Here is a 14,285-nt window from a genome sequence, read left to right as displayed (position 1 = left end):
ATACTACACCCAGCTTTTCCATTTCTAGATATTTACCCAAGAGAAAGGTAAACAACAGATTCAAACAAAGACTTGTACGCAAATGTTCAAAGCAACTTCATTTGTACCAGCCAAAAACCAGAAACAATTCAAACATCTTTCATCATATGAATGAATAAAAAAGACATTGTACAGCCATACACACAAAGGACTATTACTCAGAAGATATATGCAACAAAGTAGATAACTATGCTAAGTGAATGAGACCACACACACACGAGTACCTACTGTCATATTACTTTTACATAAAATATAGATACTGTAAACAAGTCTGTAAGTACAGTAAACAGATCAATGATTGCCTGGGGACAGAGGAAGAGGGAGGAACTGATTAGAAAGGGACACAAGGAAACTTTTAGGGATGACAGAAACGTTTTTTATCTTGACTGTGATGGCGGTTTCAGAGGGGTATACATATGTCAAATCTTATCTAATTGTATATTTTATTTATGTGAGGTTTATTGTATGTAAGTTATATCTTAGCCAACTTGTTTAAAAAAAATTCAGTTGAGGACTCAAAGAAACCTAAATGAACTAGATTCCAAAGTAAGTAAATAAATAACAAGCCCCAGGAGAGATGACACCCATGGCTATTTTCATCCCAGATAAGTGGTAGAAGGTGACAGAATCTCCCATAGACAGGGGTCAAAAGAAGGTGGTTAAACTTTCATCAAACGTTTCATTACTGCATGATAGATTAAAATCCTGAGAAGCCCCAAAACTTAGACTGACTCAGTCTTCCACACTTGTAACCTAACATATATGTGTGGCATATGACACACCTCCCTGATACATGACACATGAAGAGGAAGAAAAATGCGACCGATGGTCAAGAGGAAACCGTTAATAGAAACAGACCAAGAAATGGCCCAGATGTTGCTGTTATCAGACATACTCAAGAATCCAGTGGTATAGTTGGATAGCATGCAGAAATAGAGAGTTTACATTGAGAAATGGAAAGTAAAGAAAAACAATCTATTGGAAATACTTAAAATAAAAATTGCACTATCAGAAATAAAAAATTCCATTTAACTGGCTTAACATCAGAGGAAAGGATCAATGAATTTGAAGTCAGTTTAACAGAAATAATCCTAACAGAAACACAAAGAGAATAAAGAGTAAAAAATAGAAGAGCATCTGAAATCTGTAGAACAATAGCAAAAGGTCTAACACCCATGTATTTAGCGGCCTAAAAAAAAAAGGAGAGGAAATGGAAGGAGAAGAAATATTTGAACAGATTGTGGCTGGGAACATTCCATAGTTGATAACAGCATTAACCCAGAGATCCAAGAAGTTCCGCAAACCCCACACGTGATAAATACAAAAAAAATCACACCTAGGCAGATTGTTATCAGACCTCTAAAATTCAAAGATTAAAAAAAAAAAACCCAAAAAACAGCCAGAGTTTTGAAAAAGAGGAAGATAATGAAGAGGGGGGAAATGATACTATTTTTTACTTCTCACGTAAACCATAGAAACTAGCAAACAATGAAGCAAAAGTTTACAGGCTGAAGGAAGAAAACAAAAAACAAAAAAACCCAACCTGTCTACCTTAAATTATGAATCCAAAAAATATTCTTTAAGAGTTAATATGAAAAAAACTTTTCCTAAACATTACAATTATAATTTTAGATTGGTGGAAAATTTAAAGATACTTTATTTTAATTTGACTGAATTTCTATAAAACTCTTTCAAACATATTAATTTTCTTCTTGTTTTATTTCAAACTTCACAGGTCCTTGAAACCCAACTCTAAACCTCATTATGTTACAGAGTCTAATTCGACTACTGTATAAACAAATGCTATTGATCATACGCAAAATCATTACAAACCACCAGAAAAACTTGTATATAAGCAGAAAAGATGCTAAAGCAGAGTATTTAAGAGGCTGGACCCCGCCTGGATACAAACACTGGTCCCACCGCTAATTCAATGTGATGACAATTAGGCAAATTGCTTTTCTACTCTGTGACTCTCTTTCTTCATCTGTAGAATAAGTGATGAGTAGAACATCTCTCAAGGGGTTCAATAAAAGTAATGCTGTTTGAACAATGCTTGGAATATAGTATGTGCTTAATAAATGTTGACTATTATTACTTGCTATTAGATATAAATTTATTCTAGCACCTTTACGTTACTTAGCTCAAGGCAGGGTTGACCCAAAGCAGTAGTTCTCAAAGTGTGGTCTGTAAACTCTTGGGGAATCCCCGAGCCCCTTTCACAGGATGTGCAAGATCAGAACTATTGTCAGAACAGTACTCAGATATTATGTGCTCTTTCCACTTTCATTCTCCCAGAAGTATACAATGCAGCTTTGCAGAGACTATACGACATCTAGCAATGTCATCATTCTAACAGCTAATGGAATGAGTGCCTGCATGGAATTTTCTAGGGTACTAACTTTACGGTATATATGTATGTATTTTCAAGGATTAACTCAGTTTGCTCTCGGAATTTCTACTGTGTTCTTCCTAGCTAGCATTGGTTACACTTGCTATATAATCTCGGTAACCTCATTATTGCCCAATAAATCATTATTTTGAAATTCCCAAGTTTTTCTTGCACATACATGTAAACAGAAGAAGTACCTACACTTTGTTGTTTTACAGAAATATTAAATTATTTTAACTGTTCTGGACTTTAAACTTTCACTTAAACTGTTGTTTTAGAATTTAATCATATTTATTTTAACTTAAAGGAAAATGTATTTATATTTTTCCTTATATTTAAAGATGGTTTCTTGGCTTAACAAGAGGAGACTCGGAGACTTTATCAACCAACATATGCTCTATCTACATCTACCATGGTGAGCTTGACAGCTTTTAAATGCTTAAAACATTCCTGATGAGAGCAAGGGTGATATTAATGAATGTTAATTTTTGATACTGTATAGTAAAGTGTAAAGTGTGTCAACATGTGGAAGACCTGCAAAGCTCAGTCAACCAGCGTTTTCCAATCACCACGAAGTTACAAAATCATGAATGAATAAAGGATTCATTCAGGGAACAAAGGATTTTAATGGTTTCAGATTCCACATTGCGAGTAACCTTTAAGAAATGATCACTTCTCAAATTTTGAAATTTTTATAACAAAAATATCTACAATTATGAAAACATTATTATGCCACTCCACCTTTTTCAACTATGCATCAGTTTAAGACTTTTTTTAATATACTTCAACCTAAACAACCTGAATTTGCCATTTATTAAAAGCATTACCTTTATTTCAACCACTTATATAATGATCATGAGTTCTTTTTAAAAAATGCATAAATACTGCTTCCAAATTACACACTTTGAGTTTTAATATATTAATCATTTGGATAACACCATTTAGCTCTTTCACAGGCTATACCTTAGACGTCACACCAATGCTATAGCTGCCAATGCATCCTTCTCTCCAATATTGGACAAGACAATGTCTTTCCTCTTTAAAGTTTATATTCTGCTCTGGACTCCATCAGAACATGCTTTCTCCGGGGCCTTTCTTCATAATTACTCTGCTTGTTCCTTAGAATCTTTACTCTTTCTGTCTACCTGAATTCCTGAATTCATCCACCCATCCAATCACTCATTCATTCATATATGCTAGGAATATTTATTATCTATTACTACATTCTAAGGGATGAGGTTTCAGGAATTAAAAACACAAACAAACAAATAAAACCAAGCCAGCTCAAGATGGTTATGCAGCGTCTCAAGTAGGGGTTGAGGGGTAGACAGAATAAAAATGCACAAATTCAGTTCAGTATGATCTATCACGACATGTTGTGATGGGGACACAGAAAACCTGCATCTAACTTGGTAAATGCTTCCTCGAAAAAATGACAAGCTGAGTCTTGCAGAATAAGCATGAAATAGCAAGGCATAGATACAAGAAAAGGCTCCTTTTCCAAGGGGTAGAAAGGTATGTGCAAAAGACAAAAATAGAGAAACAAAAAAGAGCACAGTGACAAATTACAGTGACGACAGTATGCCTGCAACATGGTATTTAAGTGAGAGAATGATCAAGACACTGAGCAGCAGAGGAAGGCAGTCAAGTATGGCTGTCAGATTACCCACTTGAGGTTATACACACCGCACGATTCCCACAACACTTAAAATGGTCTTTAACACGTGGCATGCAGCAAAAATTCTTGATAAACTGACCAATGATTGCTTATCAAGGAAATCTAATGTAAAGAATCATAACCATTTAACTGTGTATAAAATAGACTGTGACAACACGCAGCTACCAATTTCCACTATGCACTGAAAGAGATCCAATCCTGAGATAAAAATAACTAAACCGACTTCACTCTGGTTTGAGTTAGATAGATAACCAAGGATCCAATGTGCCGGTGAGGGAAAATGTTCTAACTAGCCCCAGTTAGGACAGTTCTTCATTAGCAATGAAGAAAACTAGTAATAAGAAACAAAAGTGTGAAAAAATAGCTCTTTTCAGGACCTTCTCTAATTTCTTTTGACCTTCCCCTTCCTGTTTGAGCACCATATTGTTGCCCAATGTACCCTATTTGTAGCTTCCTTTCTTATCTGTGCCCCATACGCTGGGTCTTTTAGTTACCCTTTTCTCTTAACTTTAAAAGGCTGTGCCCAAGTACCATGCTCTTGATTGAAGGCAGAAGGTAACATAATAAAAGTGACTTTTGCTATTGGGCGAACAAGGTTGTGCTGCTCCCCTGGGTAAAACAGTTATCCCATGGCCTCCAAGAGGTACAATCCAAAGGAGTTTTAGGCCACGGGACACGACCAACGGGAGAGAACCTTTTGCTGAGCGTGGCCTTGTGATGGCCCTCATTTATGACCTTGCCCTTGGCCAAGCCAGCAGGTGAGCTCTAGGTGGTAACTCAGTCTAAGCCAGGATAAACTCTTATAGCTCCCAAGAAAGGGGGACAAAAAGAAGGGAAAGGCTATAACTTCGGTTTGCTAACCAAGATAATTTGCTAACCAAGCAAAGCACAAACTCTATCAAGAAATACCACAGCTTTCCTACATACCACTGCTGAATTTTTTGGCATAAGACAACCCAGCAAGAGCTTACGGATATTACTCTGAGTAATCACCACAGAAAAGAACCAGAAATAGATGTTGTGGCATATTAAATTATTTGCCATAGAGGTGGACAAAGAGCAAGTTACTTACAATTAGTGGTTGCAAATATTTTGAAACATTAAAAGAAATGAAATTTTACCCAAACAGTTTTCACTGGGAGGACTGCTTTTTGCTAATTACATTTATAAATTTATAGTGCTTCTCCAGTGTAAGAATATTTCCTTTTAAATCCTGACATTATCAAGTATTGATAATGTTATTGGGTTTATCTAAATCTTTCCCATGTTACATTTTTAACCTTCTAAATACTTCACCCATGGTGCTATCTTGATTAAACTTTATGCTCACAAATATACAACTTGAAAGTTTCTGTTACACCAACAGAACACTGAAATTCCTGATCCTATGTTTTATTAACACGTAATATAAACTATATATCATTTAACTACTTACAGCATATTTGAAGCTGCAAAGTGATTGCAAATTGAGAACAATAAGCAGCTAACAATTTCAGTGCATATACATAAAATTAAACTAGTGAAGTACAAAACTTCTCTAATAAAAACACACAATATTAAAGTTATAGGGTTTCTCAACCTTACAGATGGAAACAACTGATGCAAGGTAAGAAGCCAAGTCATTTCCCAGTTGACTAGAAATGCATATCAAACTTTGAATAGCTCGAATTGATTTACGAAGGTCTAATTAAAAGTAATACATATGCCATTTATCCTTTCCCCAAACTCAAAAAAACAAAAAAGTTTCCATCTTACCTAATAAAGCAAAGACTCAGCCTCACATCCTGGTCTTGCTGTAATCTAAACCCACTCTACCTTAAATCTTTTAAAATATTCCCCAACATAGCCTCCTTGCTCCAAGCAAACCCATATCATATCACACATTTTTACTGAGTGCTTATGATCCACGGAGCACTTCTATTAGGTGTCTGTGAATACAATGGGAACCAAACAGAAATGGTACCTCCTCCCAGAGAGTATCAGGCTAATGGGGAAAACAGACAATTCAGCAAGCAACTGTGGCACAGAACGATCACATCAGGGGAATTACAGGGAGTTGCAGGAAAACATAACAAGGCACTCAATTCAGACTTGAAAGATCAGGGTAGAGCCTCCCCTGAGATTTAAAGGATGAGTAGGTATGGATCTCTCAAAGATGGAGCAAGGGGAAAGGCAATCTAGAAAAGGAGGGAGGGGGAATCATATCCCCCACAAAGGAATAATTCAAAGCTGTGGGCTGAGAAGACTTGGTGTCATCCTTTCTCCCTCCATACCTTGGTAACAAACACACACACTCTCACCTGCTTCCTGCAGTGTTCCTTTCTTCTGCCTAGAACACTCTTCTCACTGTTCTCTACATTTAAATCCTACAGGTCCTGCGAAGTCCAGTATCCTGGTCCTGTTTCAAAATCTCAACTAAGTGCCAGATCTTCTCTAGAAAGCCTTCTTCAATACTTCCATCCTGCAGAGCTCTCTCCCTTCTTTTAAGTCCTTTAGAACTCATAAAACCTGCACCACACTATTAGGCTCATGGTTAAGTGCTGACATGTATAATTCTGAGACTATTTCTGGGTTCTGTTATCTCCACACGCAGACTTTAAATTCCCTCCAGTCAGGGACTGTGTCATAAACTTCGCTTGGATCTTCCTTGGATCTTATGACAAACATAATCCGTAATAAACTTTATTGCGAGAAGCACAAAAAAGTGACTGAACCTCTGAGAGGAGTGTCATAAAATAAAAAACAAGCTGAAGCTTTCAAGAATTACAAATTCAAAAATCTTCTTTTAATTCTTGTTATTATTACCAGATAAAGTGGTGGTAATGGCATTTTTATTAGATATCAGAAGACTATACTGACTGCTGAGGGATGAAGAAATTCAAATGATAGCACAAGACGAGACAGGCAGAAGTACTCCATTCTTGCTTGGTTTCATTTCCATTCCTCAAGAAAATAATATCCATACTGACAAAAGTAAGACAAAAATCAAAATAACAAATTTAAGGCTCAAGAGATAGTATGATATTAAATATTCTAAATGAATTTAAATCCATTCATTTGGAGAAATTACATTACAAAGTACTGAAAGCATTTGTGGATGAGATAAGGGGATACTTAAAATCATCTTTAAAAATATGATGAAGAGAAAAGTTGATAGAGAACAAGGAATCTAACCATTGTCTCAATTTTTAAAATACAGAAGGTGGATTTCACTAGCTGTAGCCTAGAAAGCGTGACATTAACGCCAGGCATGATTCCCAAGACATTTTTGAAACTATGGTATGTGAGCACTCAAAATGTGAAGTGTTGTGACCTATAAGCTGGTGAGAGGTCACAAGGAACATGTCACTGTAAACTAACCTGGTGTTATTTCCTTTTGTTTTTAATAGAGTTACTCGATATCTATTTTGCAGAAAGTGGAAATGCATTTCAGCAAGGAATCTGACCAAGTCTGTCACAGTATACTCCTGGGCTACACAAAGGAATGTGAACTCTGAGGAAAGAGAGTTACTTGACTACCTAACTGGCTGAACAGCCTTATCAAGAGGACTAATTCATGGACTCACATAAAGCAAAAGGAAAGTGTCTAGGATCATGCCGAACGTCCTACCAGTTTAGCATTTTACACTGTTACTTGGATGAAGATGTTAACTGTATCCCGATCAAATCTGTTAATGCCTCTAACTTGGGAAGAATGGCTAATCTGTATCAAGGAATCAGAATCCAAAAATATCTTGACCTTTTGGAACAACAGGCTAACTATACTAAAGTAAAGATTACATTTAATTGCAGTAAGTAGTTTCAAGAATCCCAACTGAGTGGCCAAATTTGCAATTAGGCAGAAGTATGTTTGCAGAAAAGTAAGCAAAAAAGATGCATAATTAAACAGTGTAGTACAGATGTAAAAAAAGGAAAACAAAAGTGAGAGGAGAGCGGATTACATTTTAGGATGATTTACTATACAGTATCTAGATGAGATAACCCAGTATACCCAATGATATTAGTCCACTCCTCTATGTTCAGCTCGGGGAGTCACATTTAAGAAAAACAGGGGTGCATCCGAAGGAGAAATTCCCTGATAATAATGAGACTCTCAAACCACACCAAGTCAGGATGAAATGAAGAAGCTGAATATTACCATAGAGACTAGAAGACTTGTCATATACAGAAGTATTTTGTAAAAGTACTGTAAGAGGTAAAAATAAAGATATGAATATTATAGAGCCATTAGTATAGTTCAATATAAGAAAAGAGTTCTTATGCTCAGAACAGGTCAAATGAAAAAATGCCTCCTCTGTTCAATATGAATCTTTATAGTTTGCCTAAATCGATCTTAATATTCTCTGTGAATTAGGAAATAAGGTCATCTGCTAAGAATGAAAAGAGTGAGTATAATTTGGGTGGACTGGAAAACCTGGAAAAATCTAGAACATGTACTATGGAGAATGTGATATGGCATTAACCAAGAAAGAATAAAGAAACTTCCTAGCACTGTTAACTACTCCTTAATCTGAAGTTACAGAGAATCAATTTGTAGTTGGCCAAAAGATACAGTTTTATCACTTTGTCCAGCTAAATTCCACAGCAAAGAAGGCAGAGCAGACATTAAAGAAAATGAAGCAGAGATTGGGAAGGCAGGTTCTGGTAAGTGCAGTAGCAAGAGATTTGAGGACTGGAACCGGGTTGCTTGGACACTGCTGTCCAAGATTAGTGGTAAGCAAAGAGAGGAGAGCATGAGAAAATTGGGGGTATCCAAGGGACAATCATGGGAGAGGAAGGTGTTGAGTGGTAGTGAGTGAGTGGAATTATTGAAGGATAGGAGGTTGTGGTCAGAAACAGAATATGAGATTCTCAGCTTTTTCAACTGGGGTTATTCTGAGTGATGAGAAGGCCCAGGTTGGAGACTACCTGTGCATTTCCAAAGGGAAGTGGAGCAGGCTAAGGTCCTGTGAAAGCCGAACATGGAGATTTGAATAAAGTCTTAAACAATAACAGCTGATTAAAGTGTAGAAAGGAAAACCTTCATTATTTTAGATTCCAGAGGAAAGTGGAATATTCAGGTGGTCAATAAGCACCGGTAATGGAGAGAGGGTAACACTAGTGAAAGATATAAACTCATAAAGACAGAGGGTAATTGGGCAATGGTGAAAGAAATAATAGTTTAGAAGCAGTTCTGAACAGGCTGCAAGCCATATGACAGAAAAGCACAGAAGTGTCTCTGTATGACCAAGACCATGTAGGGTCATTGCAAAACAAATATCATCTTCAAATTGTATTCTTGAATAGAACAACCTATAGCATCAAAGCACAAAAAAATTAATTCAACAATTACAAAAGCAACAAAATTAAGCTGATTAGACACTATGTGCCAGGCACTGTGGAGCCAATGATGAATATCCTCAGGGAGATTTCAGTTTGGTGGGAGATAGGGACATCTAAACAGGTACTCTCAACGTAATGCGGCATAGCGAAAGAGGATACATGAATAGGTCAGACCTGGAAAAAAACATCAAGATTAAGTTTTCCTTGGTCTGCCTGACTCCTTTTCCCCAGGGTGTTCACTCTCAAAGCCATTGTCTTCAGTTGGCTTCCTGCTAATTCCTGCTATGGTAAGGAGGAGGTGGTGGTATGGGAGTTAATTAATTAGAGGTGCCTTTGATTTTCTGAAAGGGAGGGTTCATTTTAATAAAAAGATTACTAATGGCCAGAAAGCATTCCAGGGAATTGAAGCTAGTAACTACAAGCAGTGAGAATCGCATTTTTGTGGAAAGGAGAGATCACACCCCTGAGCTTCTCAAGGTTTATGGGGCAGCCTTTCTCTCCTACTGTAGGCTGAGAGGGGAGCTGGCCTAAAATCTTCACTCCTCACAAATAATTCTGTTCATACTCTATGAGCCTCAAGGCTATAGGAACAGGAAGCCTGTTGGCCTGAACCCAAACCCAGGGGAGAGAAAAAAATACAGAATGGGTCAGACACTTCTAAACTCTTCGAGAGAAATAAAGGAAGCAAATAGGATTTAGGATAGCCAAAAAATGACTCCACCCCCAAATAAGACAACTAGTCTATGGGCAACGAAATTTGTTCATCTAAAGACCTAAAAACTGCCTAAAGCTCTTTTTGTAGCAAGTCGAGATGGAGATACTTAAAACAAAACTATTGCACAGCCACCTAATAAACACTTACTGAAGAAATTTAGACGGCTTAGAGACTAAAAACCATTGAAATTATGAATATTTTAGACAGAAAAATATCTGTTACTACAAATATGCAGAAAAGTAATAAATAGTAATGTTCAAGAAAAGCTGCTAGGGTAAATATTTATAATTAAGCAGTATAAAAATCTGTGCTATAAAAGTTGTATATTCTAGCAAATAAAAGAAAAGCTAAGCAACTTTCTGGCAAATCTGACATACAGAAAACATTCTGAATAGCTATTTTACTCCAAAATGTTTTCCCATCAGGAACATACGTTTTGATTTGGTTTATCCAAATATTCGTTTATCTTTCCATTTCTCTTTACCTGGAGAGATTCATTCTTAATGCTAATTTGATTTTTATTTATTTCTGGAAAAAAGGTTAATTAGAAATTTTGGGGGTACGTCTGTTGTTTTAAACTAACTTGTAAAAAAATCAATATTCTCCCCCCTTACACTCATATTGTTAGATAATGCAACCTACAAATATAAATACAAAATTTAATTTCCCATGTATGGCTCCTGACAAAATTCAAGGTTATGCAATATCTTTATTTATCAAAAAAAGTGATGACAAAACTACTGATATTTAGTCACAAAAATAATTTCATCAACATATTCATAATAGAAATGATTTAATTATAGTTATCAATTACTTCTTTAGCTTTTAGTACAATATGATATTAATTAAAAGTTTTTCAAATTAATGCCTTAAAACAAGATTATTTAATAAACCAAAGTTATAAGAGATATAAGTACAAAGCATTGTGAAGTTTTCCTTCACTTCTTTTTCCACATTTCGTTTTCCTTTGGTGTTGCCAGATATAAATAAAATAACTTTACATTTCTTTCTGCATTCTCTAAATGACATAAAACTCTCTTAAACGTTATTTTATACCTGGACATCCAGAAACAGTGCCTCTACAGGTCTATTTATTTGTAAACACTATGAAACACCACACCAAGCATAAGTACTTTATATTTTTGTTGGGTTTCAAAGAAAGAAAAACACAATTTTTACTTTCTCTGTCTAACTGGAAAGAAATCTTACAGTACAAGAAGAAACAGAAGACACCCATCTATTCATTACAAATTTCTACTAAAACTTCACCTACCTCAGTTTCCTAACTGATCCATTTAAAAACACACAAGTGGGTCTACGTTATATGGAATGTTTAATTATTGTAACAGTATTTAGCTATTCCAGAATTTTTCCTACCATTACTCTATGTCTGCAGGCTCTATGTAGAGAGTCTATTGTTTTGGCAAGAAAAAGTGTAGCTTACATATTTTAACTGTGTGGTTCTTATTTTTCTATTGAGTCACAGATCTCTCTGGATATCTCAGGACTCTGGACTATTTCCCTAAAAATGCAGCAACTCAAAGTTTAAATACAATTTCAGGGACTTCAAGACCTCCCGAAGCAAAACCACAGACCGAGTTGTTTAGTAAATGAACAGAGCATAGACTTCCCAGATGACCTCCACTGAAAGAGTATTAAGTTTATATGGCTTCTTAACAAATGAAGGTTTGCTTCAGAATTTTAGACATTCATATCGTTGTTATGATGTTGTTAATGATTTTTACCACTCTTCACAACATAGTACCTGAAATGACCACTGCTGAAGAGAAAAATATGCCATTTTAAGAAAAGCAACAGATTAGTTCTACATTATGAACCAAGATACAAAGATCTACAACAATCATTAAGTGCTTCAACGTTTATCTATATGTAACTGAAGTCAATGATGTTCCTACCAAAACCAGTTCTAGTAAGTAGGTAAACATTGAATGAAGTCACCATCAGAGGACGAAGCTCGAAAAATCACTAGTAAACATGCCATAAATGAAGCTCGAATTACAAATACACTCTATATATGACCTGTTATATTTAAAACTCAGAGAGCACTCCCAGATGTTGGAAATCAAGATGCATTCGACGAGTAACCATTAAGTGAGATGTACAACCTTCTGGTTTACTTCAGAAGAGGTAAACTGTCAAGTGCAAAATGAAGGAACTACTATGTGAAAACAAGTGAGCAAAAGAAAGATGCATGAAATCTGGAACCTGAAATCACACGAACACATTGCAACGGTGCCCCTCACACAAATGTCACAAGGAGGCTCCTCAGCCCACGGAGTGCAGGCACAGATCTGACGCGTAAAGACGATTATAACCCCAGGCTCACTGTTTCCCAAAGAGCGGCAGTCATAATGAAAACAGAAATCGGACCTCCAAGCAGTAATTAACACGCGCGCGTGCACGCACGCACGCACACACACAGACACTTACTCTGAGCCCCCGGGCAGCTCCAAGGTAAGTTTGCAGGCTGTTTTCTCTAAGCAACCCAGCGATCCTGGCTGTTTGCTCTCGAGGAGGGGGAATCACTCACCGACGCAGCAGCCAGCGAGCTGAAGTGGCGGTAAAGCCCGGGCGCGGCCTCCAGCCCCGCCGGCTGTGAGCACGGGGCGTCCCTTGGCGACTCCAGCTCGCCCTCCCGTGCGCCGGAGGCCGCAGCGCTGCGCCGGGCTGGCCGACCCCGCCGCCGGGAGCCAGGGTCGTGGGAGAGCTGCGGCCGGGGCGCGCCCCCCGCGTTCTCACGCCCGGGTCCTGCGAGCGCTGTAGACGACACTGCGCGGCCTGGCGCCCACCCCGTGTCAGTTCTCCCCCCTCGGGCGCCGGAGGTCCCCCGAGCCCCGAGCCGGGCCCCCGGGCGCTGTCTCTTTTGCTCCCTCGCTCCTCCCCAGCGTGGGAACCGGGCTCCGGGCCCCCGGGGCTGGGCAGCTGGGATCACGAGGACGACTTCCCAGGGAGGAAGAAGGATAGTCCGGGCCGGGGGCCCGAGGAGAGGGACCGTACCTCTGGGGAACCCCGCGTGGGCACTCAGCGACCACTTACTCGGTGGTTTCCCAGAGCCTGGGGCAGCGTTTCCGGATCTCCAGCAGCTCCAAGGCGCGCCTCGCGAATCCGCACTGAGAACGCAGAAAGAGAGTGGGCGTCAACGGCGGGAGGCCGTGGGCGGGAGAGGGGACCCTGCAGTGGCACCTGCCGGTCCCTGCGCGAGTGTACCCAGCGCGCACGCGGCCGCGACGCTCCCACTTGGGCTCCCTCCTGTCTACCTGCTCAACAGGCTGGGCGGGACGCGCCGCGCCTCGCAAACCCGCTTCCCCGCGCTGCTTCGAAACAATCCCTTCTCGCTGTGGTCGCTCTGTGTCTCTGTCTGTCTCTCTCTCTCTCTGATGACCCTCAAAGGATCCCTTGCAGTTTCTCTTCCTACTGCATTGGACTTCTTTCCAGAACCCTCCTCTTCCCTGCACCGAAAGACTGAAAAAGCAAGTAGCGGCTAAAATGCATCATGGTGAAGTCACTCAGGGCCCGGGTCCCTGGGCTGCTCACGGGGCTCCCTCCCCCGCAGGAGTGGGGCGCCTGGGGCTGCTCCCCCTGCCTCTCTCTGCTTTTTGCCTCAAGTCTAGAGCAGCGAAAGTGTAGGAAAACTGCATAGAAACCTGCTTGTGGAAAACCAGCTTCGTGCTGAGTCCCACCCACTATGCCCAGACTGGAGCAGGGGAACTGAGTCCAGGCCCCTCTGTCTGCCCAATCGCCATCCCAGCAGTTACAGTGTGGAAGGAGCGACGAGGGGAAGGGAACAAAAGAGGAGAAAGAAAAGAGAGGGAGGGAACTCAAGGAAAATTTGGCCCACTTAAAAAAAATCTTCTCTAGAATGCATTGGTCCGCAAAAAATGGTAGTTAAAAAAACACCAGCATTCCTGCTGGGAAGTTGACGCCGGCACGAATGGTTTTCTTATCCTGGTTTTCAGGTTTAAAGCTAATCGTCTCCTTTGCAAATATAATTCTATGGTTGTAGAACATTTAGCTCTTTCCAGTAAGGCCCTGATTCTGCTTGGTTCAGTATATTGAGTTCTACTCGTTGGGGGGGGGGGGGGGGGGGGGGGGGGGGGGGGTGGGTGTGGCGGGCAGGA

The 14,285-nt window shown here is 39.3% G+C and overlaps 1 protein-coding gene and 1 long non-coding RNA gene across 9 annotated transcripts in view; one reads left to right on the top strand and one right to left on the bottom strand.

Annotated features, from left to right (window-relative positions):
* GUCY1A1 (guanylate cyclase 1 soluble subunit alpha 1) overlaps positions 1–13,651 on the bottom strand; it is a 67,761-nt gene extending 54,110 nt beyond the window's left edge. For 2 of the 8 annotated variants that reach the window (XM_046656840.1, XM_046656838.1), the window contains exons 1-2: positions 13,425–13,651; positions 13,204–13,277 (exon numbers count right to left, since the gene is read on the bottom strand). The gene's annotated coding sequence lies outside the window, so the exon portion shown is untranslated. The other 6 variants (XM_046656841.1, XM_046656844.1, XM_046656842.1 and 3 more) reach the window with 4 other exon arrangements.
* The window catches only part of LOC124237328 (uncharacterized), a 9,140-nt gene continuing 7,407 nt past the window's right edge, over positions 12,553–14,285 (top strand). Inside the window, exon 1 of the long non-coding RNA XR_006887981.1 lies at positions 12,553–12,621. This is a non-coding gene — a long non-coding RNA (uncharacterized LOC124237328). The remainder of the gene's footprint in view (positions 12,622–14,285) is intronic.

This window comes from Equus quagga, chromosome 3, assembly GCF_021613505.1.
Source record: "Equus quagga isolate Etosha38 chromosome 3, UCLA_HA_Equagga_1.0, whole genome shotgun sequence".
Lineage (NCBI taxonomy): Eukaryota > Metazoa > Chordata > Mammalia > Perissodactyla > Equidae > Equus > Equus quagga.
The sequence above is the reverse complement of the archived record's forward strand: the minus strand, read 5'-3'. Positions and strand labels throughout refer to the sequence as shown.